This window comes from Ruditapes philippinarum, unplaced genomic scaffold, assembly GCF_026571515.1.
Source record: "Ruditapes philippinarum isolate M1 unplaced genomic scaffold, ASM2657151v2 ctg5854_1_1_1_1, whole genome shotgun sequence".
Lineage (NCBI taxonomy): Eukaryota > Metazoa > Mollusca > Bivalvia > Venerida > Veneridae > Ruditapes > Ruditapes philippinarum.
In genome coordinates, this window is record NW_026855429.1 from 25,228 (window position 1) to 53,110 (window position 27,883).

The 27,883-nt window shown below is 30.7% G+C and overlaps 2 long non-coding RNA genes across 2 annotated transcripts; both read right to left on the reverse strand.

The window, feature by feature from the left end:
- Positions 1-837: 837 nt before the first annotated feature.
- Positions 838-2,648, reverse strand: LOC132743310 (uncharacterized). Its single transcript, XR_009627558.1, has 3 exons — positions 2,612-2,648; positions 1,817-1,902; positions 838-1,259 (listed from the first exon to the last, which is right to left on the reverse strand). It is a non-coding gene; the product is annotated as an uncharacterized LOC132743310 (long non-coding RNA).
- A 20,864-nt stretch (positions 2,649-23,512) lies between these two features.
- LOC132743311 (uncharacterized) lies at positions 23,513-27,322 on the reverse strand. The gene is made up of 3 exons (XR_009627559.1): positions 27,302-27,322; positions 26,266-26,351; positions 23,513-23,928 (listed from the first exon to the last, which is right to left on the reverse strand). It is a non-coding gene; the product is annotated as an uncharacterized LOC132743311 (long non-coding RNA).
- Positions 27,323-27,883: the final 561 nt, after the last annotated feature.

Below are 27,883 nucleotides of genomic sequence, written 5' to 3' on the forward strand. Positions count from 1 at the left end.
TAGAGGTATGTCTTCAAAGACTTTATTTTAATTTGTGTTTTTGCTCAAATGAAAATATTTTTACAGACTTTCTGCTATTTCTGTTACAGTTACTACTGATTCTCACTATTCGACACCTTCAGTGGTTATCATGTCAAGCGCAAAACATGAAGAAGTTTTGATTTCAAAAATATGTTTTATGATAGTTACTATAATAATAATTTTTAATACAATAATACTCTTCTAGTAGTCCTGTTCTTGTATGCGAACCATTCTGCTGAAGTTCTTTGCTCAATTAAATAAGATAAATGACGTGCTTATTTTCTTTCCTGTAATCTACGCTGATTGCGTGTAAACAGTGTCTATTTCGCTGGGGGGGATTACGATTTTTCTCGAAAAGTTTACAGAGTCGCTTGCAGTACTGACGATTATCAATACGAGGAGATTGCAGAAAGCTAGTTGAAATTTATTTGAATTTAAGTTTGAGTTTCTTTTCACATTTAAATTACTTCATTTTGTTTCGGGACGATTCATAATTATAAGTAAGATGTACTTTGCCGAAAAAAAAAATATCAATCATAGTTTTGATGTAAATTGTATTCTTAAGTATATCGTCAAAACAATTTTGTACATGCATTTTCAAAAGAGAAATGTTCATATTATGAACGATGTACAAGTTAAAAGAATACAACTAAGGGTTACCAAACATTACATAATTGGAAAGGTTGACTTTTCGTTTCAGGAGTATATTATTGGAAACATTGTTAAATGCAAGCCCCTGTCATCATTTTAAGCATATTCCAGCTTATAGAGTATAGATATGCTATAAACAAAGAATTAAACAACTAAACAACCACATAATTACACACTTTTATTTTTATAACTATTTTAACTCTCCGTTATATTTAAAAAGAAATAAATAGTTTGTAGGACCATTTTTATCATCAAAATGAATAATTTCATAAAATATGCTGCCTTGATATTTTGAAGTCGAAGATAGGTCAAATCAGCATCGTTCATTTTTCTTTATGTCTGCTTCTAGTACGTTATGAGTCTGGGGATGATTATTTTAGTGTGTTTTTTTTTCTTATGATGTCAGCTTGTATGACCTTATTATAGGCCACATCCAACTTTACAGGCAGCTTCGGTTGTAAAGACGTTTTTGCCCGATGCGTAACAACCTGTTTTTCGCCTGCATGCTCCTTGTTGATTTTTGTAAGTCCAAATTGTTGTCTTCAGACTGTCAGGACACGGACTAAATTGTGATACATCTTGACATTCTATAATATAAACAAGTTAAATAGCAAGGCTATAGGAATTTTGTTTGTACTTCTTGTTTAGTACTTCACAATTTTATCAATTGGTAAAATTATAATGATTTAAGCATAGTAAAAAACCGTCAATATAAGCGTACATTCAACAACGTATGTTCCTAAGTGTAGATTTGAAAACATACGTGTCTAATGAAAATTCGAAGTTCCTGAAACAGATTATTAACTTTGTATGTGTCAAATATAAATTAAAAACTATTAAGGTCCTAATGTAGATTTAGATACCATTTCTTCTGACTGTAGATTCTTAACATTATGTATCTAATGTATATAATTATTCAAAAATATTATAACCCTTATGTTGAATAATAATGTAGATTAGATATCCTTATGCTCCTAAAGTAGGTTTAAAAACTTTATGTTCCTCATTTAAAATAAAAACTTTATGTTCCTAATATGGATCGAAATCGAAATTTTTTTCTCATAAATAACTACTTAATATTGCAATCATGATTGTATTCAAACTATATTCCTGTATATCAGATATATTTAAAAAGTAAACTTACGCATGGCGTTTCCACTTACGACAGTCAGACACACCAAAGCAATAACGAGAAGACTTCCAATTTTCAGCATGTTGATTGTATGATTTCTAAAAATAGAAAAATCTCCGGGATAGAAGAACATTTTTAAAGTTGTGACGTTTTAAACATCGCTAACATTTGAATTTGTGAGTAGTCAATTTCAAAACTAAACAAATCTATTTGCCGGATGTAACATTTAGACGTTTGCCAAATCGACTATTAGTTGAAAAGAAACAACACGCGTTTTGAAACAACACGCGTTATTGCTTCTTAAACACTCATTGATAATCATTCAATTTTTATATCTAGAACTTATATCTAGGTAATAAAAAATGTGCTAAATGTTTCATTTTGAATGCTTTTTGTACAGTTGGTCCTAACATTAAGGCGTCTGTATTTATTTTAAATATTAACCCTGAAATCACCTTGATTCAAATTATGTTAAGGGAACATGACACGTGATTCTTTGAATAATGCGCATAATAACACACATACACAATAATTGTTTTGTGTTACATAAGAATGTATATTCAATACTATTTGAGAATGAATAAACAATACTAACGAATATTTAATACTACTTGAGATTGAATATTCAATATTACCTGCAAATGAATATTAAATAGTAGTTATCATTTTAAGGTAATGAAATACACAGCATTATAAATTTGACAAAATATTTCAAAATGCCACTCATCAATATTTGTTATAAGTTTAATGAAAGAAACAACAGTAAAAGTTGAAAATAAACAAATAAAAGATTAAGCATCAACTTACCCTTACAACTTTACGAAAGGTAGACACGGTAAACAAGTTTGAAACCTAGTAACTTATATAGTGATGCCAAATAGCCTTAGGAACACAGATGTTGCTAATATCGTGTCATCCTTTTTTATAAAGTTTTATTCCCGTCTATTCTCATAAAAAATAATTGATGATGACCCATGAGTGACAATATTATATAGCTGATTGTTTCATCTTTTCCTACGGCATTAGTTTGTTGTTTCAGTGAAAAGAGTGCAAGAGTTTACAGATAAAACCCGTATACGGCATTAGTTTGTTGTTTCAGTGAAAAGAGTGCAAGAGTTTACAGATAAAACCCGTATATTGCGTTTGCTGAAGAAGAAAAGCAACATCTGCTAATTCTATACTTATTGGAATAAAAAAAGACAATAACAATTAAATAACACTTAATATAAAAAAATATAGGTAATAAAATTTAATAATAAAACTTAAAAATAGTTTTATGAATTAAATTCTGTCAAAATTTTGACTTTGTTGAAATTTTCCTATCTGTATGGATATGTATGTTAGATTTAGTGATTGGCCCTTAGATTAACACAGTGAAAATGTACTTTTTTAAATAATAATTATGAATTAAATGTTATATATAATATAAACAACGTTAAGCACTGTTTGTTTTGTTGAGAACAATTCTACCTAATTTATCATTGTAATAAAAAACTAAAAGGCTAGCCTTATGGTGTATAATGATAAACTGCACTAAACAACCCTAAAGCGAAAAAGGTTTCAGGCAGGAAAATGACTGAAAACATAAATGTGATTAATATGCAAGCATCAAAGCAATTTTATTTGCCTTATGGGTCGACCTTGTACTTGATCCATCTATAGACTCTGTGCGTATACAAGTTCAAGGTTGTGTGAATTATTACAGCACTAAAAGAGAATTGATGATGACTGATATTGATTTAGCACCTATTATAGGGTTTCGTTCTGTTTAGGAAAAGTTTACATGTACAGCGGCGATGCATGTTTTGATTGTGTACGATACTACATGTTTGTTAATTTGTTTGACTAATATACATAATATATCAAAACAAAAAATACATTTAGTCTATAAAAGGTTAACGGCAATTATTAATTATTAATTTGTTTATATACAAACAGAATATCTTTCTAAGCTTTGTGTTACAGAGTATAAGATTTGGTTCGTCAATACCATAATAAATCTTGAAAGACGTTTTCTATGAATCTTAAATTTTTTGAAAAAGATAAGATACCTCTGGAACAATGAAAGTTACAGTCTTGGTTTTCAATTTTGCTGTTTTGGACTTTCATTAGGAATAACTATTTTCTCTATCGTTATGATTGTACCTGTACATGTGAGATAATTAAAAGTGCAACATCACCAAAGCCCCTAGCACATGTGTCTTGTTTATAATAGTTATTTTAGATAATTCATTTAATCCTTTTGTATATTTGTATACGTTTATTTTCTAAAACTTTATCTCGTCTTTTACAATACAAAGCTTTATTGTATGATTCATACATATTAAATGTTACGATCCATTCAAGTTATACTTCTATCTATGAAATACAGTTCGTCTTCAATAATTACTGGCTTCGAAAGCTATGATGCAAACTCTTTGTGCAATGTTTCATGGATAACTTATTGTTTGACTGGAAGTAATGTTTTAATACCTTTATATTTGTATGTTTACTTACTGCAGCTAGAAATAGATACCAGGACAATTGTTTTTAAATAATATGTCCAGAAATTGCAATAATTTGTAATTATTACTATTTTAGTTAATTATATTATTTATAGAGACACATTTAAATCATCAAGTTTACCGGCTATGTAACTACAATTCAGTCACCATTTAATAATAGCATAAATGTACGAAACTCAACTTTACTTTCATGTTTATAGACAATAACATGCAAATTATAACATTGGATGAAATATTGCTTTTGGGATTGGTGACACAGTATCTGATGTATTTAGCAGAGTAGCTATGTCATATAAGTTCATATGATTGTGTATCTCATGTATTTTAGAACCTTATTATCATGTTTTGAAATCTTTACATTAAATTTGAAATTTAAATTTTTAGGTGTTTGTTTGCGATTACAAAGTAAAAGTTTGCAAATTATCCATAACGCAATGATACAATATTTGAAAAATTACTGATATACACCCGTTTGCTACTATTATATGGCAAATTTCAAATCTTCAGGTGTTTTTGAGCGTTAACGAAGTATTTGCCAACTAACTCACTCACACATCTTACTAACTCGACACTATTAGACAACTTATTAATGATACTTGAGCACTAAAGTTTGCACCGAATTTGTATTTGCAATGATAATCATACACCTCTGATCGTATCGAATGGTTATCAACCTGAAGTAAATGAAGTAAAAACCATAGATAAATTGGACCTCATAAGCGCATTTGCAAGTTTTGAACTAAAATACATTGTTGTGATATTATTTTTGTCTTTTTTCCCCTTAAAACCAATATAGAATGTTACATCTTTTTGATAAACAAATTAATGACATCTAATTGTAAGATAGTATTGTTTAAGCGACGTGCAGATCAAACAACTTTCAATGTGTATTAGCCCGTATTTATTGGAAACAATTTGAAATTTTATTTTGTACCTTATGTTTAGCGTTTTATTCCATACAAATGGCAGCAAAGCTCAAAGAGTATTTTCAGTATTGATCTTCTCATAGAAATTCATATTTTTAGGGAAAACGTCCATTATTTTTCTTTTCCTGAAAGGGGAATTCTGTTCTATCTTTGTCGTCTAGATAGTGGTTGAATCAATTTCCGGTGTTTAGTGATTTATTACATTTTTAATTCGTTTTCTTGCTTCGAAAATTGCACCATACATTTAACAAATAACCACTTTATGATTTATACCATATAATAGTATCGCTCAAACGTGTTTTTTTCATGATAGTTGATACGAAAATCGCTCGATCTTTCTTCTGCAATATATGATGTTCTGAAGAACAGTTAGTGGCATCTTAAGGTTAAGGTAATATATTGATGTTATGTATTCGTTTGAACTTTTTGAAAATTGGTCTTTGTATTATTACATATATAACATAACGGTCTGTGAAATTCTGACTACAAAAAGTTTTTATATGTATTTAAAAAAATACTAATCTTTTTGCATGCATCATTTTATTATTTTCAAGTGAACAGAAACACGCGATAATCTTTAAATTGATATGTTTTTAAGTATAGCCAAAAGAACAAGGGTAGTAAGTAATTTGCTTATCATTTGAAGGACAACATTTGTGTTTAAATTAAGCTTTTTTTGGTCTGCTTAACATCGCACCAACCCTGTAAATATCAAATGGCGACATTTTAGCTTTACTAGTGGTGAAAGACATAATGTGCACTCCGTGCACTTTTTCAGGCACGAACGAGCACTTGATTAGAACCACCAACGTTCCGTAAGCATATGCATGCTAGTCAGTTTCCTTACGTGAAATAATCTTTGACGGGATTCAAACCCACAGGGGCAAGTGGTTTAAAGTCAACGAGTATAAAGTAAAGTATCTTGTTTTCTATGTAATTATTGATAATTTAATCGTGACAATGACTTTATCATTTGAATTTAAGCATATATTGTCATCAAACTATTACCAACAACAAAGCTTTAAAGTGACATCGTCAGATCCAGTATACACAGCATCCTCGTGATACTTTTCACTTAGTCTTTATTTCTTGTTGTACTTCAATTACAAGATACACACTTATTTCCTTAAAATACTTATATTTATAATTTAATACAGGTAAAATGGAATACCCGAAGAACTGTAAAAAATAATAAAAAAAACATCAATATTCTTATAAATTACTTCCTTTTTAATAAAACCTGGTCGTTGATAAAAAAGAAAAATACCCAAAACGGTTGAAGGCTCGGGTTATATGAGCTTGTTCATGGACATTAGCGGTAAATGCAAGCTAACGTCCAGACCCCTACCAACAACTTCAATCAGATTCTAATTCGGGCCCAAAATGTTGGCGAAAGCGAAACCTTGTCTTTTTTACTTAAAAGATAATGTTTTTTGAATTTTAGGCACCACAAAAACCGATAATGCGTTTAATATTGATAGTATTATACAGTCAAATTCCGACCGTATAATTTAATTTTTCCATTTTAAATTTTTTGAAATTTTAAAAAAACATTATTATTTCGACGATTTAATCATTAATTGTTATTATGATGAATGATAGAAGATAATTTTGTTTTTTGAAGACATTTATAAATAATTTTTTCTTTTAGTTTAATTTCTTTTTATCAAGCACACTCACTAATTTAAATGAAAGATAAATTTTATTCATTTAAGCAAGGGCCAGGACTTAAGGTGTTTTCGCACTTGGTTCGAAATTTTCAAGCAAGCAAACTAGTTGCAAACGTGAAAAAATAGCTACGGATTCATGAAATTAAAGGACACTCGCTCGTACTGTCTCCAAGTTAATGGGTATGTGTGTTATTTTGAAATTATATGACATGCCATTCATTAAAGCAACGTTTATAACACGCTCGTTTTGTTTTCAGCTTCCTAGCTTCTGATTTGACGGAGTAATTAAAGATATCAACTGTCACTTAGATTATGTTTATCTCAATCTGAATTAGTAATTTAAAAACAAATTTTTTATCACATTTGTATAGAATACCCTGTAGCAAAAACATCGATTTTATCTAAAAATATTTAAATTTAAATATATTAATAAACATCATGCATTATCATGTTTATTACAAATGCCCCTTTCTTTAAGCAAACGTTCTTGACGACACATTAGCTATATTACAGTCGATCAGTTAAGCTTTTGTTTTCTCTCGGAAAACAAGTTTGCATTGTTTCATACTAAGTATTTCAGTAATCTTATTTTGGGAAAGTGCATCATATCCTTGCAAAGCCTTTTCAAAACAGCGTCACTACAGCTATTTATAACTGGCCAGTGACGTTTTTTTCTGAACAAAAAAGATTGGAAAACGAATCGTCCGCTTAACTAATTGAAATATCGAGAACGGACCGGTAGATTCGAAGTAATTATGGATTTCCTTATTGTTTATGTTCGATATATTTTATCGTAGTCAAATTTTATTTTCCACTTAAATAATTTTGATTTGACAATGATATAAAACGATCTATCTAAAAATAACATTTGAACCTATAGAAAAGCTTTATAATATATTTCAGTGTATATTTTCAAGTAAAATGAGATTCAATTTATTTTCGTTTGATTGAAATGGAAATAATTTATTCCTCTCGTTTTTCAATTTTCATATTCACTATATTGATCATGCAATCTATATTATTCATTATTCTTTCATCTTTGTCACGTCATTTTTATTGGTTTTGCTGATATATCCATTTCATTCTAGTTTCGCAATTTTCTGGTAATTTTAAGACATTCAGTCAAGATCGTACCTGTCCCCTCTTTAAGGAAACCTATAATTGATGTAAAGATATACTCAATTTTTATTAATTAAAGTGCAGTTACGTTTAAAAGTATTAACTTGCCTTCAATCTATATTACAACAGCAAATCCATTAATAAAATATAAATGATGAAATAAAATAAATAAATAAATGAGTAAATAAATAATAATGGAAGAAATAAAGAAATTAAAACTAACCACAAAGCAAAACGAATATGTCAAGGAAAGAAATGTTTGCAACATATTTGTTTAGTTCTTTTTTCGTCATATTTTGTTGATACAATTACATTTGTTCTTTATTAGATCATAAAAAATAAATCGGTCTAGAAATGAAACAGTTGGCATATCAAATTGCAATGTTGTTTTTATTTTACCTTAATGTACTTATCAACATAACCCTCTTTTCGATATGCCATGGAACGCAGATATTAGCTTATTATGCCCCACTTCAAAGAAGAGGGGGTTTATTACTTTGCATGTGTCTGTCTGTCGGTCCGTCGGTCCGTAGACCAAATGGTTTCCGACTGATAACTAAGGAACCATTAGGCCTAGGAACTTCAAACTTAGTATGGTGATTGGTCATGACCAGTAAATGACCCCTATTGATTTTGAGGTCAAGAGGTCAAAGGTCAAGGTCACATTGACCTTGTAGGTAAAAACGGCTTCCGATCAATAACTAAAGAACGCTTAGGCCTAGGAATTTCAAACTTAGTATGGTGATTGGCCATGACCAGCAGATGACCTCTATTGATTTTGGGGTCAAGGGGTCAAAAGTGAAGGTCACTTTGACCTTGTAGGTAAAAACGGTTTCCGATCAATAATTAAAGAAACGCTTTTAGGCCTAGGAACTTCAAAACTTGGTATGGTGATTGGTCATGACAAAGCAGATGACCTCTATCGATTTGGGGGTTGGGGTCAAGGGGTCATAATTTTGTTGATACAATTACATTTGTTCTTTATTAGATACCGTGTATGTCTTAAGACAGCGGTCATAAAAAAAATCGGTCTAGAAATGAAACAGTTGGCATATCAAATTGCAACGTTGTTTTTATTCTAACTTTATATTCCTGACAATTGAATCATGAATATATGCCCATATTAAAATTAATAATTTAAGGCATATGTAATGTGTTTGTTCATAGCAAACTATCATGACTATCTTAACGTACTTATCAACATAACCCTCTTAAGATATGCCATGGAACGCAGATATTAGCTTATTTACAGAGATTTGCGTAAGAACATACATTTTGTTCACATGCAAACATTTGCCATAATACAATTATGTGCTCAAACATAATAATCTGCTATCATATATGCATTTATATATATTAAGTCACGACTTCGATGGCCATTAGTACCGCCTCTGTGGTCGAGGGGTTAAAGTCGATGACTTCTAATCCAGTTACCTCTGGCGTGGGTTCGATCCCCGGGAGATGCTTTGGTAGTTTAGCGCGGAAGAAAGTAGTCTAGTACTGGTGTAAGTCTCCAGGAACGATGGTTAGGAAACTACCCGCCTACATGACTGAAAAACTATTGGGAAAAGGCGTAAAATGAAACAAACAACAAACGATGGCCATTTAAGATATCAAATAACTCAAATTAATTTGCCTTAAAATGTTTTGATCATTGATTCTAATATATTTAGAGTCGAGGTTAGAATGCCACATAAACCAGTGCTAAGGGACGTTTTACATTAACTCTTATGAACGCACTCTGCGATTACTATAATAATAATTACATTATTTAGCTTTTATCTACAATACCCGATTATAAATTATAGATGTACCACCACTCTTTATGAAATATAAAGAAAATCCCCTGGAAGATATTTGTTTGGTGTAAAATGAACTAAATGACACATAGAAATAAAGTTGCTGCAAGGTTGTGGTGACTTGCAATTCTAAGTACCGGCTTAGACCAGACCGAGACTGCAAACAATTAAATTTTGTCTTTTTTGCGTTCTCTGAGGATTCCTAATTTTTAATTATAATAGTCTTCTGTTCCACCGGTAGAAACAGTTACACGGCTTATTTTCATATTTCTATTGTATCAATTCTTTTTGCCAGATTTTACTGAAGGTGTATTCAGTCGTCAAAATGTCAATCTAGAGAAAAAGATATTAAAAGCTTTATACCAAGTCGCTTAATGAAACGACGCATCAAAGGAAGTAACTGTTTGAGATTAGCCATTGTTTGTTGCTTAAAATTTAACAATCGCTAAAAGGTTTTTTTTTTACATTATAGCAGTTAATACGTTTTAGTAAGGCGTTTCATTAGAGGACATTTTAGCCCGCATGCTCTTAGCATGATTAATTACACTGTTGTTTGTAATATCTTCCATAAAAGCAATGTTACAATATCAAACGCATGTATTGCGTTCAATTTAAAATTAAGAAAGTCAAAACAGGGACTACTGAAGTTTTTTTCACCTAGGTCAAATTAACATGCTGAAACCTTACACTTATGTCCATATCATTAAAAAAATGTTTTGTATTGCATATGCTATCATTACATAATTAAATGTTGAATGCTGCTTAAACATGTGCCAGTGGGTAAGAAGAGGACGGTTGTGTGCATTTACAAAACCGAGCTTGCACCATTTTTAATTTTGATGTTAAGGGCCGTCTATGGGATTTCGTTTTCTCTATAACGCGAATTTTATAATTTATATTTTTTTTATATATTCTACTCATAAAATAGAGAGTTATCAATAAGTATATGGACGGTTTATAGACCACTTGAGTGAAATTAAAATATGACAAATATTTTTAAACGACACTAAAGATATCATAAAATGGACATTCATTTTCAGTTATTTGCAAACATGTTTATATATTATATGATGTGAAAAGTTAAACAAATTATTATAATTGTCTCTATTTTCTTACCTTTTCCTTTGATTTGAATGTTTCAGGTACTCTATGTGTGACCAAGGCGGTAGACCTTGAGCGATTGCATTTCAAGATCTTTAGACCTGTCCTATTTAAAATTGATAAAATAGCATAAAATAAACATCATAAAGTGTCTTGATTAAAGTTTCTTTTTATAAGACAACATGCACTATACTGTCATGTCATGAATAACAAACAAGTCCTTGTTAAAAAAAATTAAATTACCAAGCAAAGTGAAAGGGATTGAGGATATCATTACGGATTTGTCATTTTCTTTAGATTTTTAAATTTTATTAATCGATAAAAGCAGTTCTTATAATAAGGTTTAAAGCTTCAAACATTACAATCATCAATTTGCTTTCTCGATTTAGACTGTGTGCTGGTTTTCATAGACTGGCACTAACAAGTTAGTTTATAAAAATTTGTGTCGGAAGCTATAAGCTTATTGAAACACACTCGAATCCGTTCCTGGAACAAACCAGTACTAAGCAATGAATGTAAAGTTTCTTCCCTAAGAAAACAACGGCTTGCCCCCTGACAGGGTTTGGACCTTCGCGGTCAGCAATCCTTAGATTGCTAGCTTGATGCGTTAATCACTTACAAGTTACAATACGTTACCTTGATAATCGCCATATGAACATAACTGCGGATGTTTCTAACTTCAAAATGTCATCATTTTCATATTGCATTGTATAATTGCATTAAAATACATTTTGCGGACAAGCTTTTCAATTTTACATATTGTAATTAAATCCTAATGACAAAAATTAAAGTATTGTTGTGTATGTAAAATATAAAGTCTCTAAACCCATAAAAACTGACATTCATCGATATAAGAACTAAACATGGTATAAATACGTGTACCAAATTATCAAAACTATTTTAAATAATATAATGACCATTTGTTGCAAAATTACCTGTTAATGGTTTTTCTCCTTAATCTGAATAAAATAAGTCAAACGTACTATCACAAACTAAAACCTTAGTCAAAGCTTGACATAATTAAATTCCGAATGCTGCTAAATCCAGTTAATTACCTCTTAAATGAACGGTTAATTGCATGTCCACAAATCAAATTATGTACAGCATAAGTGATGACAACAGTAATGACTCTAACTTGTTATATCGAAAAGTAATTAACGTTAATGTCAGTCTTTGATCAACAAGGCATTGTCTTATGTTTCTCAAATTAACGATAAATATACACCAAGAAAACTTTCTCAGTACATATGTACCTAATTAGTTTTTCATGTTATTTGCTAAGTTAATATGTGACAACAAGTAATTGAATTGATCATCATTCAATTAATGAAAATGGTCACGAATTTGACCTATATACAAGTGTTAACGTACGTAGCATTTTAATTGTCCAAGTTGTAAGTCTCTGTCTATCTAATATGTAGTATGTGTTTTTCTTTAGATATTTTTTCCCGAAACAAATCATACTTAGTCGTGATGAATAGACACCTAAAAGTATAAACAACTATTTATATTGCTGATAGATTTACTTGCATGTTTGGCCTCTCGATTATCAATTTACCTCACTTTCCAATTTCTTTTTCATGTACATTGCTTAAAATTCCGAAATTCAGAAATTAATTTAGTGACACCGACATAACTAAGTCTGATATAATGCCAGAAACGCGATGTCCACAAATAAATATTTAAGTACATGCAAACTTGTGTTAAATTTACTCACAGAATAAAGTGCAGTGCTAGTTTTGTTTCAAACAATTCAAAGAAACCATTCATGAACATGTTTAAACTAAAATTCATAAAAACCATCTGGGGTCTATTCATGTTAGACGTAATGATAAAAAATTGAATCGTTTGTAACCAATTAAATAAGGACAAATACACGCATGAAAAAAAAGAAAACGTTATCTAAACTAGAAACAAACTGTCATTAACTGCGAATAAATACACAATCAGATGAATCGCAAAAATATGTTTGTCAGTAAGGAAATCGCATCAATAGAAACACTTTAATAGCATTTAGTTTAACGACCAACATTTATTGTGAGCCGGATACTTCCATGATTAAATGTTTGCGTTTAATTACAAATGAATACGTCAATGAAGAAAAAATTAGACAGGAGATAACGATGAACAGATTTTGTGAATCACTTTTTAAGTGATAAGAGAAAAGAGAACACTGTATACAAACTATATAAACTCTAATAACATTCTTAGTGCTAGCAAGAATTTAATATACATGTAATACTGTGTTATTTCTATAATTTTGCATATTTGTAACATGACTGTTCATTGGATAATAATGGCGCTTCCATAGACTATAAACATAGCTGCTGTCAATTAATAAAGTGATTTCATTTTCTTATGTACGAGAAAATTTGATGTTTTACAATAATTATTATTGTGTTATAAACGTTCTTGACATGTTATCAAACATTTTATTAAGTTATAAACGATTATTTACGATATAACCACCACCTAGTGGCTCATTGAGAACATCCCGACAACCCTTCATATAGAGTCAAGATGCCTGTCAAAATCATAATAAGTGATAATATGCTGATTATTATTCTATTTTTACTAAATTTGAAATTGTTACGTCAGAGTTGTTTGTTATCAATTTTTATTCCCATTCCACATTTTAAATGGGATCTTGCTTCTCAAAAGTTCTAATAAACGATTTTGCAACAATAAAGTGCATATAGACAGGTGAATGTAAGCCAGATAATAAAATACTGCAATTATTTAAAACATGCAAACAAACAAGTCAGTCTTGTAACAAATACGAGCTTCTAAAATTTGGTATGAAACTTCGAGCATCAAACGTTGTTACTGTCAAATTAAAGTCCTTGGTAGTTTAGGAGGTGCTAAAAATCCAGACAAATGTTAAAATAACTTTGAAGTAATGAATTATAAACGAGATTTAAAAGCTCCTCGTTTAATTGTGCCACGATTTTGCTATTTAAAGTATTAAATTAGTCAAAATTTCGCATAATCTGTTACTTTAAACCGTATGAAATAGGCTGAAGCATCTGGGCGTCATAATGTTTAAGATGCTTTTTAAGCCATTATCCCCACACAGAAGAGTTATAAATGTATCATTTGCTGAATAAAATAGCTCAAAATAGATTTAAAAAAAACCAAAGATCGGTAAAACGGTAGAATAAAAAAATAGTAGGACCGGTTTGATTGAACTTGTTCATGGACGAGAGTGCTAATTGCAGGCTAATTGGGCCGACTTATTATAAGTAAAATTCATCATAATACAAACGATGTTATCTTTAATATAAAGACTATTAGTATATCTTTATTTTTTTTGTACATTGTTTAGCATTTCCATGGAGATTAAAATCATTAAGATGCAAGTAAGACGAATAAGGTTTTTAACAAACAATTGGAATTTGAACAAAACATTACCTTCCCAATTTACCATGATGCTTCATTTTCGATGTATAGAGTTGACAAATTTTGATCAAATGCTATAAAAATAATAATTATTATAATAATGTCATTGTTTATATTTTAAGCTTAAAAAGCACAAAAACAAAACAAATAATGTTGTTTGTCAATATAATAACTATACAGTCATAAATATAAAGAAAACACTATTTGTCTCATCTCATGCACACATAAAAATAAAATACTGCTTAAGAGCAAAAATCATGTTGAATGTTAACATTATCTCATTTAATCTTTTTACAAACCGAGTATGCAAATAACATTTAATCTTTTGAATTTTTTGTTAACATTGCTTTCAATGGATCTCCTGCTACATATTTAAAAGTGGTTCGACTGGCTATATGTTTGCTATATTTTTGTAGGGGGACTGCGTTCATTCAAAGATGCATTCCCTTGTCAATCTATATTCTCATACCTTACTGGCATATTATAAATCGGATTTGTCTCGTCAAAAAGTTATAACATGTAAAGTACTTTCAATCTATATATATTGTCCCGTTGTTACTACACATTACAATTATTTTCAATCGTTACAAACGCGTTTCACAATATCGAATTCGGAGGAGAGTTTTTTTAAAGACTTTTGTCTACAGTATTTTTTTATTTTTTGAAATTAATTTAAAATTCAAGCACACTCGTGTCTTCAATCTGGGTTGTTAGAAACATGATACATTATGAATTGTCGGAAATCAATAGTTGTCTTATTATTTGAATAAATATGTTACAGACAGGTTTCACAACAAGTAAAAGATTTATTATTTTACCCAGCATACGTTACAGAAATAAATTAACCTCAATGTAGTTCCTCCTGATGTTGTTGTTCTTTATATTTGAAATAGTAATATATTAATAATCGAAAGATTATAAAAAAGAAAAATATTAAAAAAGAAAACCAAACAAAAAGTTTCATTTTCATTTAAGGTTTTCATACTATAAATGTAATATTCGAGACAAGACAATAAAATATTTGAAAATGTCATAGTAATACAATTGTGACATTCAAATTTTACAAAAAGCAATCCTGAAGATTTTTTCCCTCCGTTTATAAAAAATGTTTTCTCTACTCAGAAAAAAGCTCGACGTTTCAATTACTCGCATTAATAAGTTCTGAAATTGAATAGCACGAGGAAATGACGTTTATCTTTAATACTATATCTCTGTATAATAGTTTTATTATCTTTTATTGTTCCGGTATTCTACCTCAACATAATGACACAAAATAGTCAAACATGATATTGTGCTGTAGACTGTGTGGTGTATTTTAGATTAAAATTAATTTTATGGTAAGATTATAACTTTCGCAGAAAAAAAACAAAGAAGCAGAAATTCGAGGAACTCCGTTGAGTATTTTGTTTTCATTTTACATGACGAGACTGGAAATATAATAGATGTTTTTATTTGATGAAAGTCTAACCAACTACTACTACTACAACATTTCAGCAAAGTTTTCTCTATCGTATTTTCCAGAATAATACTTCTATTGTTGAACCGTTTTCAACATGAAAAGCGTTTTAATCGCATTTTACTCAATTGTGGCTACGCATCTCAAGAAAGGATTTCAATTTAATTAAGAGTTGACTATTTTAAAAAAAGAGTTGCCTTTATTATAGAATGTGCGAATTATCTAATGAAATACATATAGTATAACATAAAGACACATTCAATTTTGGCCTATTATCACGTTTTAAAGATATACTGTGCTCATATTTGAGTGAAATAATTATATCACAGAAATATAATGAAATCTATGATACTTTCTTAAAGAAATGCCAGTAATAAGCATGCAAGTCAAAGTATAAAGCATATATTCACGTAATTAATGTTTCTTAATGTGATAAGATACGACATCGTGATAATGCCATTGCCATGTCTAGAGATGGACGTATTTGAAATAATTTGAATTTCATACATGTAGGCTTTGTCATTATGTTAGCAAAAGGACGTCAACAGACACCAGAGAATAAAAAAATACTTGACAGTCTAATAATCCTAGAGATAACTATTTCCTACACAAGAATGCACTTTTAAATGGTGTGATTCTAACCAAGTATGTTAGTGGGAAACTTTTTATGAAACTTGTCGCAGACGTTGTGTTTCTGCGACGTCGCAGCCTTTGTCGTAGACAATAATTCTTGCGAGACACAGTCTAGCCAGTGCGCGTTTTGACGTCACATATGAAATCAAAGTACTTAAAGTACTGGTGGAATTTACATGACTATTATCAAACGGATAAATTTACATGATTATTAGAAAATGGATAAATATTTTTTAATGTCATTAAAAGAACAAATTTAGTGAGAAATACAGCATATATTTTCTGCACTCGATTCAACCCTTAAAATACTAAATCACGCTACGGTCCACCATTAATGCCGGGTCTGTACTGAATGCTAAAGGCACATTATGTCTCAGTCTAATCAAGTTTCTGAACACGGGTTTTATAACCTTTAAATAACTATTTCAAAGCATGCAGCCGCTTATGACTTGAAGCGGTGAATGTAAAATTATTAACCAAAAATGTCAACAAAGTAGTATTTGACTTTTATACAAAATACTAAATAACTATCACAACTAAATTGCCAAAAATTAACAGACGCAAAAGATGGAAACGACCGATCAGCCACTTTTGGAAATTAAAACAGAAAACTAAAAATCAAAAGCATGTTTAAGAAACGCCAAAAAGTATGTTAATAGTACTTAAATAGTAAATTAAAATTTAAATAGCACCGGGCTTTTCAAGTATATCGTGTCGCAATCAATCGGAATGTCACGGCTATTATCTATAATAACATCGGAGTTAATACGGATTGAAAGTAGTTTCACCACGTAAGGAATACGCACATATTTTTCAAACTTTGCTGTTATTCAACTGATTTTAACGAGATAAGGTGCAGAGTACCCGTGACTATATAAGCTACCCACAGTATATAAAAACTAAAAAAATAATAACCTGAAAGCATTCGAGTATAGCCATTTTTCATAGTATTTTCCGAGAAATACGGTACAGACTCGAATATATGAACAAGCGAATAACTAGTCCCTTGTTTTTCTAGTTGTTTGAAACAAAAAATATAATATACATGTATAGTATAGATATACCATTGCCAATGCATCGAAATAATAAATTGCTGTTTTGATTTTTTTGTTTATTTCGTTTTTAATTGAAACGGAACACGCTGTTTTGTATTCTGTTCCAATTTGTAATCTTAATGAAATATTTCTATTTAAGTGTCATGTATATTTATTTGTTAGTGTTTTTTCAGAATTATATTAATTGTTTAAAGGTATTTATACATATATTTCATGTAGTATTCTAAATAATCCCCTACTCCCGGCATTGTAAATACAGTTCGGGTACTATATTTTTTCAAGTCTTAAAAAGAATTGAAATACATAACTGGAGAGGTCATCAGACCTCTTCACAGTGTTCAGACCGATTGCTGGCGGCATCCATTTTTGCGTATCTGATTGTAGTGAATGAATCTCATTTATAGCGTAAAATCATTAGGAGCAGTCTACAAAAATGGTTTTGCGCATGCTCCGTTTCAAAATTCGACTTAACTTAAACGAAAAATAAACATCGAAGTAAACAAATCGGTACGTAGAAAAATCGGAAAATTTCATTTACGTCACTTAAAGCTACGTGGATGTGTCATTCCGTTTTAATCTTTTTAATTGTATAAATCAAATACCGTATTGTTTTCTGAATAGCGTTTTACTATTATATATTCCGATAAATAGTAACAGTGAACATAACAGGTACAATATCACCATTCAATATGACCGAGAGAACCGTGTACCTAAATTTTGCTGCTCCTTAAACTTTTGAACATGTACGACTTAATAACGCAACGGAGATTTTTTTTGGCGCAAATGGCACAAATTTTACTCAAGATTTTCCTCAAATATCAATTGTGGTTGGAGGCATGCAGCTTTATATACTGTTTATTCCAATCAAATGATATAAACATTTTTATGTTATTTACTTAAAATTGATTAACATACTTTATGCCCGTTTTGGAAAATGTAGAGGAAATCTTTCCGTATACTAACCAAAACATTTACCGAAAATGTGCTAATTGAATTTTACAAGACACTTTTATTTTTGATACAACTTTTAATATAAATATATACATGTGTCTATCATTTATTTTAAATTTAGTTTGATGGCATAACACAAATTATTTCCTTTGTAGAAAAAGTATCGCTTTAAGTATCTCCGGCATATAATCTTTCAAAACATTTTTAAAAAATGAAGTGTAAAACAAACTTTCATTATGATACTATATAATAATAAATTCTATTTTGTTAAATAATTGTAATTAATAACCATTCATTGTGTCTTTTATGCAAAAAATATCCACAAATATTTTCGAATTACACAAATCTCTCACAGCAGCAAAAAGACCTCTCGCATGCTTCTTTTTAAAGAAGCAAACTTGTTAATATATCATGCAGTTTGTGCAGACTTACATTTTTGTTTTGCCTGTATTTCTAAAGAAAGTAGTTGTGAATGTGAAAGTATTAAAATTGTTACTGTAGCAAAATTTTGACTTTCATACAAATTACTAAATCATTAACACCGTTCTTAATTGGCAAAAATTAACAGAAGCAAACGTTAGTTCAGGTTAATGATAATGGAAATAAAAAACAAAAAAATAAAAAATTAAAAAATATAAATAAAAAGCGTTACAAAATAAAAGCATTTCTAGGGCTTTATGGGCCTTTATGAAAGGATTTTTGCGCGTTAGAAACAATTGTAGCTGCTTTTTTAAGAAACGCCAAAATTATGTTTAAAGTACAAGCTATCATGATAAAACCAATGATTTGTACATATAAATTACTTAAATGGCACCCAATGTAGTATGAAGTGTGGCGCACAGTTTTACCCATATTCCGAGGAATTCAGTACACACAAGATTTCAAACTAGTTCAGTTCCTTCTCGTAGTTTGAAATAAATATATATAATTAATCTTATAGATTTACTATTGCTAAAGTATTGAAATAATGAATTGATGTTTTGACATATTTTCGTAAAGTTATATTAAGCGCACTGCTTTTAAATTAAAACGCCCCACGCTGTTTTTGCTGTAATTTATATGAAATATTCACTTTAAAATGTAGCTTTTTTGTTGTTGTTTTAGTTATTGTTGCGTTTTTTTTACGGAAAGCGGATTAATTTTTCTCATAGATTAGCCTGGGTTCCGATCTGTCGATTTTTTATGTGCTTCTTGTCGGCAAATTGACATAATTGAGCCGCGTCATGAAAAAACCAACATAGTGGGTTTGCGACCAGCATGGCTCCTGACTAGCCTGCACCTCCGCGCAGTCAGATCAGGGTCCATGCTGTTCGCTTACAAACCATATAACAAGTAGAGAAATTGAGAGCGAACAGCATGGATCCTTATCAGACTTCGCGGATGCGCAGGCTGGTTTGGATCCATGCTGGTCGCAACACCAATTATGTTGGTTTTGTCATGACGCGCCTCATATATTGATCAAAACCAAAGATGTTGTGTTACCTATGACGATCGAGTATTAAATAGCGCGTAAGTTATGAATAAGCAAAAAATATATCAACGCATGAATCCCAGGCTACTTATAGATATATATACGTATATCTCATGTAGTTGTAGCATACTAAATAACTCCCCATCCGGAATTGCAAATAACGTAGTTACAGTTCGGATTCTAGATTTTTTTAAAGGTTTAAAATGCATAATTAATACACCATGCAAATTGTGCAGACTGTGCAGACTGAATTATTATATGTACACTGTATATTGCAGTTTACCATAAAATTTGATAATTTAAACATTAGTGCTTTTCATCCACGGTAACTTTTAGTTAATGTCGCCTTGTCTTGTTGATCTTTTTTATATTCTATTGACTATTTTTTTTCTCTTTTTAAAATTGTTTTTCCGGAGTCATGACAACGGTAACTTTCCTGTGTCCTTGATTTTATACCATATGGGTTTCTTCAAAGAAATATCTAAATTTATGTAAAATCTAGTTAGAATATTATGATTTTTCCAATATTAATGTGAAATAAAAAAGATGTGAGTTAATTTATTTTTTATTCTATTTTCCGAAGACATCTTTGGAACTCATTATTAATAGAATAGAGTATGACCGTAAAGGCATATTTGCTCCAAACGAACGATATTTTAGACATTTTTATAGGGTATAAGATTTGTATATTCTGTCTCTTTCTTATACTTAGAGCGCATGTATAAAGTCCCTTTATAAGCGATTGACATTAAAAGAAAACAAATTGAAATATGTTGTTTGTTTTTTTTATTCTGAAAAAGTTATTTCATAAAAATTAATGTGCTGAGCATGTATACATGTAAACAGTGATCGCCAGTCTTGACGTTACAGTAACGTCGTACGACAGCCCTAACCCTGTCGTAGAGCTGCAACATTTTTTACGGCATCGTAGGCTACGACAAACGTTAATAAAACGGTCTTAACGTTCTGCGACATGTCTGCGACAAAAAACTAGCCTACGACGTGTCGTAGAGCGTTGATAAAACGGCCCCCAGCTGCTGCCGGCAACAACAGTGTCATACAACAAATTGTCTTGTTTATTCACAAAGCAAACATAATTATTGTAGAATATTTAGATTTCTACACAAAACATGCTTGTACGCTTTGTAAACGTATTGTTCGTCTTTGAATTGTGCTCATTTGATACAAAAATAAATAGTGAATCCCATAGAGTTTTATCCGTATTTGTTCTCCTAAATTGCACCGAGAATAATCGAGGAAGCTGCCCTAACTACAGCTGATGTTATAAATCTTGTCTGTATGTCATAAGATACATTTTGTTATCAAGTCTTATTGAATTGCAGGATATTGTACGTCTTGTGTTTTTAAAGGACATGCTGGCTAATATAAAAATATGCTGGCTAACATATCGCATTAAGAAATTTCATTTGAATGTGCTTACTTTTCAAGTCATAGCTTGATAAAAATGTGATGTATATATACATACTGATAACTGATCGCTTTGTCAAACTATTTTATCAATGCCGGTAGCTCAGTGCACATGTGTTTGTGACTATCTTTAATACATTGTCCGAGAACATTATCTTTTTTGCCCTATCTTTTAGGGTATGTGTTCCCGTTTTCTCAAAATCTATCGTTTTAACCCAAAAATAGACAATAAAATATAGAATAAAATAAATAAATAAATTAATAAATAAAAAAATAAATTAATTAAATAATTAATTGATTAAAATATATTTTTATTTTATACATGTATGTCTCTAGGAGGACAAAAGTAAACACATGGAATCACATTTATTTTCAGGATAATTTTCATATATCGCTTGCCGTCAAATAACCGTAACTTACCGTAATACACATGTATTTATATGTAACAACAACATAAGTCAACAAAAACACTGAAATTGGCCAGTACTTTAGACGCTCTCTGTCACTGATCTCAATTGTCGTCAATAGCCAAGCTTGATCAAACTCAAAATGATCGTTTGTTGTCTTTTTGCAGTGCTTGTAGGAAAAAGTATCAACAATAACACAACATAAAAACATCAAACACAACACGCTTACAACTGATGCAGCTTGTTAATCAACAATTTGGCAAGACATAAAATACCTTACAATTAATGACATACTGACCTTAATATTACATGATAGTTATCAAGTATATTTACCCATTGACCCACTGACCTCTTTTCGTACGTACATATTTACAGCTTTCCGTCCAGTAGTGAAATGCTGTACTTGAACTTTTGGACAAGAATAATAATATCTGTCATATGTTGCGGTTCGGACTGAAATATCCGTCCCTACCGTAAATAACAACGGCGAAATGACGTCATCCTAAGCACATATTTCCCTTCTAAAACGACGTCATTTCAACGCAGTTCATTCATAAAGTGAACTAAAATGACGTTGTTATTTGGCATGCGACTCATCTGGCATCCCCATGTTAGATAAAATTTCTGTCATGGGTAAAACGCAGAAAAACGCCAGTTGCAAGAAATGAAGATCAAACGATTTTAATCATACTTACCTTGAAATATTAATGCGATATGTTTAGAGCAAATAATTATATTTGATGCACTTTGAGTCGTGAGAGATTCATGATAAAATACAGTTTAACTGTAACATTAATAGACATGTATAATTTAAGACAAACTTATGACACGATGAAAACAGATTTATTGCCATCTAGAGCAATTTATTGTACACTGTACTACAATGAGCACCAAACGTTTTAGCTGAAAAAAAAACAACAACAAACAACTTAAATGTGATGCTACCCTACGTACCTATTTCATCACAGTTTGCTCATATATTGTCGGTCAATCTACCTTACAATCTTCAGTAATATTCGTTGCATTACAGGTATGTCTTTCAAGGGCACAGTAATCCATATTCAATCTTATTTAGGAGGTAAATAAAGAATCCCTAAAAAAAGTACAAAACGACAAAATTTAAAACGTTGCAGTCTCGGTTTGATTGAACCTGCTCAAGGGCGGTAATGGAAAGTACAAGTTTCCGTCCACACTTTCTTGCACCGGTTTAAGCCGTATTCAACTTTAACATGAACTGGTAAAATTTGGAACTTTGAAAAATCCGCAGATGTGTTAATACGGGGGTTATCATGGAATCACGTTAGAGCCGTTCCATGAAAAGCGGCAGATGGTTCCCATGTAAAAACATTCGTTTGCCCTTTACGAGAAAACAATGGGCGGAACTAAATAAAATATAATCTTTAAAAGGGTTCAGAGGTTATGAAGCCTGTATATCACAGATAAGACGTCAAAAGACAATGTTAAAATGCGGACAACATATCCTAAGGATAAGTAAAATGTATGTAGCAAAAATTTAAAATAGTATTTTTTGCTTATAATAATATTGTGAATATTTTAAAAGGTCATAGTTAAAACAGCTTAGTATATTAACAATAAAAAGAGATTTCTTATAATAATACCACTAAAGGGCGCCAATTATTACACAATTGTAAATGTTGCTTCTCCGTTTCGAGAGCATATTATGGAGACTGAAAAATGTAAGCCACTAACACAATTAAAACATATTCCAACTTATTAGAAAATAGATATGATATTAGAAAAGAATTAAACAATAAAACAACCACAGAATTACACACTTTTATTTTCATAACTAGTGTCACTTTCCATAATAGCGCCGGGTATTGAAAACATTTTTTAGGTCTTCTAATTGAATTATTTCATAAAGTATGCTGCCTTGCTAAATAATTTTGAAAACGAAAATGTTTCAAATCAGCATCGTTCAATTTTCTTTATATCTGGCTTCTAGTATTTTATAAGTCTGTGGATGATTTTGTTTTAAATGTGTATTCTTCTGATGATTTCGGCTTGTATGACCTAATTATAAGCCACATCCAAGTTTACAGGCAGCTTCTGTTGTGAAAACGTTTTTGCCCGCTGCGTAACAACCAGTTCTTTGCTTGCATGCTCCTTGTTGATTTCTGTATGTCCAGATTGTTTTCTTCAGACTGTCATGACACGGACTAAACTGTGATACATCTTGACATTCTATAATATAAACATCAAAAATAGCAATGCTATTGGATATAAAATGCTTCAAAATCTTTTGTTTTTACTTCTTCTTCAGTACTTCACAATTTGAAAGCTAAGTAAAAATATATACATGTATGTGTCTATTATAGATTAGAAAAATAAACATGTCTTATAGAAATTCAAAAGATCTGTGGTCCTAATAGAGATTTTAACCAATATCTGTCTAAAATAAATTCACAAACCTTATGTTTCTAGTGTAGATTTGAATATCTTTGGTTTGAAATGTAGATTCCTAACCCTATGTATCTAATACATATAATCAAAAAAACTAGTTGTGTCTTGTAGATTAAATATCCTTATTCTCCTAACGTAGGTTTAACCCATTACTTCATATACACGCCTTTTAACGCCTTTTTCACCCCCCCCCCCTTTTTTGTTGTCTCAAATGATAAAAATTTGCCTTATTTAGGCCCAAACACTTGTTTTTGTTTGAGAAATGTTGTTAAAAAAAGTGACCTCTTTTTCGGCGCGGCCCCCCAACCAAAAGATACATCAGAGGGTTGCCAGAAGGGGGATGTGCCCCCTTCTGTTTGGGGGGTTTGAAGGGGGGCGGAGTCCCCCTTATCGCCAAGAAAAATTTTGGACTTGTGAGAGGCTGTAAATGACCCCAGATTGATCATAAGGTAACGTGTAACCAACGCTGAAAAGCATTTGACTCTATCTGAATCCATTGAGAAAGTGCAGCACTTTGAAATCAATTTTGATGGAAAAAATCAACGCAAAATAGTGATTTTTGGCAATTTTGAGATGTCCCCTCGTTGCCATAGTAACAGAAAATTTAAGCCTGATCATGTTGTTGCAAGTGCAATGGTCCAGTCAACATTTGTGCCAAGTTTGATTAGTGTTGAAGCAGTTTTTATAGTAGTATAGCAATTTGAACTTGTAACGGGAGACTTTTCAATGAAAACAGCCATTTTTCACAAAATGCTCATGAAGTAATGGGTTAATGAAAAAAATAAAAAAATCTACAAAACAACAATTTTTCTTCAAATTTATATGACAGGCCATGTTTAAACATGAAAAAACGCGATTTAGGGTAATTTCAAGTATTTTCATCATTTTCAGTTAACCCATTACTTCATATACACGCCTTTTAACGCCTTTTTCACCCCCCCTTTTTTGTTGTCTCAAATGATGAAAAAATGCCTTATTTAGGCCCAAACACTTGTTTTTGTTTGAGAAATGTTGTGAAAAAAGTGACCTCTTTTTCGGCGCGGCCCCACAACAAAAAGATACATCAGGGGGTTGCCAGAAGGGGGATGTGCCCCCTTCTGTTTGGGGGGTTTGAAGGGGGGCGGAGTCCCCCTTATCGCCAAGAAAAATTTTGGACTTGTGAGAGGCTGTAAATGACCCCAGATTGATCATAAGGTAACGTGTAACCATCGCTGAAAAGCATTTGACTCTATCTGAATCCATTGAGAAAGTGCAGCACTTTGAAATCAATTTTGATGGAAAAAATCAACGCAAAATAGTGATTTTTGGCAATTTTGAGATGTCCCCTCGTTGCCATGGTAACAGAAAATTTAAGCCTGAGCATGTTGTTGCAAGTGCAATGGTCCAGTCAACATTTGTGCCAAGTTTGATTAGTGTTGAAGCAGTTTTTTATAGTATTATAGCAATTTGAACTTGTAACGGGAGACTTTTCAATGAAAACAGCCATTTTTCACGAAAATGCTCATGAAGTAATGGGTTAATGAAAAAAATAAAAAAATCTACAAAACAACAATTTTTCTTCAAATTTATATGACAGGCCATGTTTAAACATGAAAAAACGCGATTTAGGGTAATTTCAAGTATTTTCATCATTTTCAGTTAACCCATTACTTCATATACACGCCTTTTAACGCCTTTTTCACCCCCCCCCCCTTTTTTGTTGTCTCAAATGGTGAAAAAATGCCTTATTTAGGCCCCAAACACTTGTTTTTGTTTGAGAAATGTTGTTTAAAAAAGTGACCACTTTTTCGGCGCGGCCCCCCAACCAAAAGATACACAGGGGGTTCATTGTGCCAAGTTTGATTAGTGTTGAAGCAGTTTTTATAGTATTATAGCAATTTGAACTTGTAACGGGAGACTTTTCAATGAAAACAGCCATTTTTCACAAAATGCTCATGAAGTAATGGGTTAAAAACTTTTATGTTCCTCATATGAAATAAAAACTTTATGTTCCTAATATGGATACAAATTTAATATCGAAATTAATGTTGATGTTGCATAAACAACCACTTGATATGCATTATTGATGCATTCTAACAATATACTTGTATATCAGATATATTTAAAATGTTAACTTACGCATGACGTTTCCACTTACGACAGTCAGACACACCAAAGCAATAACGAGAAGACTTCCAATTTTCAGCATGTTGATTGTATGATTTCTAAAAATAGAAAAAAATGTTAAGGATCAAAAGAGACATTTAATTGCTAAAATGTTAACATCGATACCGTATGAATCTGTGAATTGCCAAAACAAATTTATATTGCCAGTAAATACATTAAGACGTTAGCCAAATCGATTATTAGTTGAAAATATCCTCTTAGTTGCATCTTAAACACTCATGGATAATAATACATTTAATATATAATTATTTGATCTAGAAATCATATCTTGGTCAAATTGTTTTACATGTTTCTTTTTGAATGCGTAATTAAATTTGTAAATAATCCTAACCTTTGACGCCTGTATTTATTTCAAATATCAACCATGAAATCACTTTGATTTTATTTCTGTGAGATCAGATAACGCGCAAGGCGATTCTATTAATAATGCGCATATGAATATCCAAAAGACAGTCAAACAAATAAAATGTGATAATATGCTGTCTCTCACTTGAACAGTTTAGATAACAATGTTAATATTATTTCGTTATTTACTCATTTGCAACTAAAAAGAATATCAGGAATCCAAACAAGTATAAACAGACAAATGCAACCTTTACTGATGAGTTATTCGGCAAACCTTTTATATTTCCGACTCTCAATATAGAATATCAACAATTGCATGTACAAATTTCAAACAGACAGCAATTAAACATGTTTCAAGGATCTGACTTTTAAATGAGAATGCATATTCAATACTACCTGAGAATGTATGAAAAATATTGATGAATATTTATTACTTCATGAGAATGAATATTCAATATAACCTGCAAATGAATATTCAATACTATTGATCAATGTTTAGGTAATAATAATTTAATAACAACAATAAAGATTGGAAAAAATATATTTCAAAATGCAACTCATAATTTTTTTTTTCATAAGTGAATGAAAGCAGCAACAGTAAAAGTTGAAAATAAAATATTTGTAAATATTAGCAACAACTTACCCTTACAACTTTACGAAGGTAGACACGGTTAACAAATTTGAAACTTCGTTACTTATATAGTGATGCCAAGTAGCCTTAGGAATACGGGTCACAGATGTTCGTTATATCGTGCCATTCTCTTTTATAAAGCTCTTTTCCAGTCTATTGTCATTAAAAGTAATAGACGATGATTCATGAGTGACAAATTATATGGCTGATCGTGTCCTTTTTTGCGGCATAAGTTTAGTGTTGAAGTCAAAAAGAGTGCACGAATTTACAGATAAAACCCATTTATGACATTAGTTAAAACATCTGTTAATTTTATAATTATTGGAATGTAAAAAAAGACAATAACAATTAAATAACACTTAATATAAACTTCTTTTTGTAATTAATATAAAACATACTTAAACTTATATTTCTATAAGTTCAATTCTGTCAAAATTGTCACCTTTTAAATGTTTTCCTATTTGTTTGGATATGTATGCATGATATAGTGTTCGCCACGTGCCTGAACGAAGTGGAAATTAACTTTTTCTTAATATTAATAATAAATTTCATGTAAAATATAATATCAACAACGTTTACCATTTTTATTTTGTT